Here is a 3,631-nt window from a genome sequence, read left to right on the forward strand (position 1 = left end):
AGATAAATGTTGGAGGTTTGCTGCCTATGCTTGTGTTTTCTTCTAGGATTTTTATGTCATCAAGTCTTACATTTAAGTCCTTAAACCATTTTGAGTTTTTGTTTGTTAGTTTGTTTGTTTGTTTGTTTTTGCATATGGTGTAAGAAAGTTCTAGTTTCATTTTTTTGCATGTATCTGTGCAATTTATTTAACACCATTTCTTGAATAGACTGTCTTTACCCTATGTATGTTCTTGCCTCCTTTGTCAAATATTAATTGACCAAATAGATGTGTATTTTTCTGGGCTCTCTATTCTGTTCCATTGATCTATATATCTATTTTTATGCCAGTACCAGGCTGATTTGATTACAATAACCTTGTATTATCACTTGGTATCAGGTAAAATAATAACTCCAACTTTCCTTCTTTTTTCCCCTCAAGATTGCTGAGGCTATTCTAAATCTTTTGAGGATGCATATAAATTTTGGGGTTATTTGTTTTATATTTGTGAAAAACACTGTTTGTATTTTAACAGGATTTGTAGATGTCTTTGAGTTGTGGACATTTTAATGAAGTTAATTTTTTTTCTATTGATGAACATGGAATATGCTTCCATTTATTTTTATCTTCAATTTCTTTCTTCACTGTCATATAATTTTTTTTGCAAACACATCATTTCCTTCTTTGGTTAAACTTATTTTTGGTATTTTATTTTATTTTTTATTTTTATTTTTTTAAATTTATTTTCTTTTATTTTTTCAAATACATTTGTCTCAGCCTTCCCCCCACCACCTTTCCCTGCCCCCTCTCTCCCTCCCTCCCTCAATCCTTTCCCTTTGGTTTTGTCCATGAGACCTTGCTACACGTTCCCTGACCCTCCCATTCCCTTCCATTCCCCCTGTCTCCCACTCCCTCCATCCCTCTTGTCTCTGTTCGTTTCTTTTCCTTTCAGTGTTGTTGGTCTTATTTTCCTTGCATCTTTGTATTGTTGGTTAGATTCCGCTTACAGGTGATATCGCTTCTCGGCCTTTTGGCTAAGATCATGTGTAGTATCTGTTCTTATCAATTTATTTTTATTTTTGATGCTACTGTAAGTAGGCTTGTTTTCTTAGTTTCCCTTTCTGATACTTTGTTATCATTGTATAAAAAAAGCAACTGATTTCTGAATATTTACCTAGTATCCTGCTATGTTACTGAATTACTTGTTAAATTCTAGTAGCTTATTGGTAGAATATTTAGGGTTCTTTACATATGGTATCATGTCATCAGCAAATAATGACAGTTTTGATTTTTTTCCTTTCCAATTTGGGTACCTTTTATTTTTAACTCTTGTGTGATTGAATAATTGAATAAGAGTGATGAAAGCAGACATCCTTATCTTGTTTTTAATCTTGAGACAATTTTCTTTTTAATTTTTCCCCTTTGAGGATGATGTTCACTGTGGGCTTGTCATGTGTCGTCATTACTATATTAAGGTAATGTTTCCCCTATTCTCACTTTGTTGGGGGTTTTTATCATAAATGAGTGCTGGATCTTGTCAAATGATTTTTCTACATTCATTGATATGATTATATGACTTTCATCATTCAGTTTTTTTACTTAGTATATCACATTAATTCCTTTTCAAATATTGTACCTACCTTGAATCACAGGAATACATTTCAATTGATCATGTTGTATACTCTTTTAAATGTATTGTTGAATTTGGTTTGTTAATATTTTCTTTAGGATTTTGGCATCTATGTTCATCAGAGATATTAACTTATAATTCTTTCTTTGTAATGCCTTCATCTGGTTTTAGAATTAGGATAATGATTATCTCATAAACAAGCATAGGCATCTTTCCTCCTTTTGAATATTTTAGAATACTTTGAGATGGATATGTATCATTTGAGATGAATAACTATTATTTCTTCTTTGAATGTTTGGTAAAATTTACCCATTTGTTTCAGGAATTTTGTTTGTTAAAGTTTTTTTTTTATTATTATTACTGATTTGATTTCACTGATTGTAAATAGTCTCTTCATGCTTTTTATTTCTTCTTAATTCAGTTTTGGATGATTGTATGTTTTAAAACATTTATCCGTTTCTGCCAGATTGTCCAATTGGTTAGTATAAAATTGTTCATAATATATTTTTTTAATTCTTTGTATGCTTGTTGTGTCAGTTGTTACTTTTCTTTCATTTTTGATTTTATTTATTTAGATCCTCTCTTTTTATTTATAAATCTGGTTAAATATTCATAAATCTTACTGATCTTTTTGAAGAACTGATTTAGATTTCATTGATTTAAAAAAAATAGTGTCATTTACTTTGCTCTGATCTTTATTCCTTGCTTTTACTCACTTTCGGATTTCTTTATTGCTGTCATTTTTCTCAGTTCTTTTGGGTGTAAGGTTAGATCATTTCTTTGAAATTTTTCTTGTTTCCAGAGGTAGGCCATTATTACTATGAATTTCCTTTTTAGGATTGCTTTCATGGTGTCCCATAAATTTTGGGTGTTTGTGTTTTTATTGTCATTTCTTCCAAAAAAATCTTTTGATTTTTTCCCATTGATCTCATTGTTAACTCATTCATTGTTTAATAACATGTTATTTACCTTCCAGTATTTGTGTGTCTTTTAACTTTCATCTTGTAATAATTGATTTCTAGGTTCATACTATTATAGTATGAGAAGATGCTTAATATAAATACAATTTTCTTAAATTTACTGAGTCTTGTTTTGTGGTCTAACATGTTGTCTAATGTACATATTCCATGTGTACTTGAAAATCATGTGTATCCTGCTGCTTTGGGTTGAAATGCTCTGAAAAATAGCAATTAAATAAATCTGCTCTAGTATGTCATTTAGGGTTGCTGCTTTCCTGTTCATGTTTTATCTTTTAAATCTTTCTATCGATGCCAATTGGTGCTAAGGTCTTCTACTAGGGCTATATTACTGTTGATCTCTCACTTTATGCCCATCAAGATTTTCTTTATATATTTAGGTCCTCTTACATTAGTTGCATAAATGTTTTCAAGGGGTATATCATCCTGCTGGATTGATCTGTCTGATATTATGTAATACCATTCTTTGTCATTTATTATAACCATTGCTTTAAACTTGATTTTGTCTTATATAGATATTGCTACACCAACTTTTCTTTGTTTCCATTTGCATGAAATATTTTTTCCATCACTTTACTTTCAGTCTGTGAGTGGCTTTCGATCTGATGATCTTTGTTTCTTATAGACAGTATATATATGAATCTTCTTTTCTTATTCATCTGCTACCCTGTGTATTTAGATTGGCACATTTAATTCATTGACATTTAAGGTGATTATTGATTGTTAAGTATTTATTGCCATTTTATCCTTTATCATTTTTCTTATTAGACACCTTTATTTATTTATTTATTTAAATTTATAAATCATGTTTATCCTATTACAGTTGTCTCAATTTTTACCCCTTTACCTCCCTCCACCCAACCCATCCCCACTCCCCACTCCCGCAGTCAATTCTCCCTCTGTTGTCCATGTCCATGGGTCATTCATACATGTTCTTTTTCTAGTCCCCTCCCCTTCTTTCCACCATTGTCCTCTTTCCCCATCCCCTCTGGTCACTTTCAGTCTGCTCCATGTTTCCATGCCTCTGGTTTATTTTGTTTGTTAG

The 3,631-nt window shown here is 31.0% G+C and overlaps 1 pseudogene; it reads left to right on the forward strand.

Moving 5' to 3' along the window:
- The first annotated feature begins 993 nt into the window (after window positions 1-993).
- LOC129063606 (uncharacterized) lies at window positions 994-1,139 on the forward strand (annotated as a pseudogene).
- The last annotated feature ends 2,492 nt before the right edge of the window (window positions 1,140-3,631 follow it).

This window comes from Pteronotus mesoamericanus, unplaced genomic scaffold, assembly GCF_021234165.1.
Source record: "Pteronotus mesoamericanus isolate MK-2021 breed Mesoamerican mustached bat unplaced genomic scaffold, CSHL_Meso_final scaffold_85, whole genome shotgun sequence".
NCBI classification, from domain to species: domain Eukaryota; kingdom Metazoa; phylum Chordata; class Mammalia; order Chiroptera; family Mormoopidae; genus Pteronotus; species Pteronotus mesoamericanus.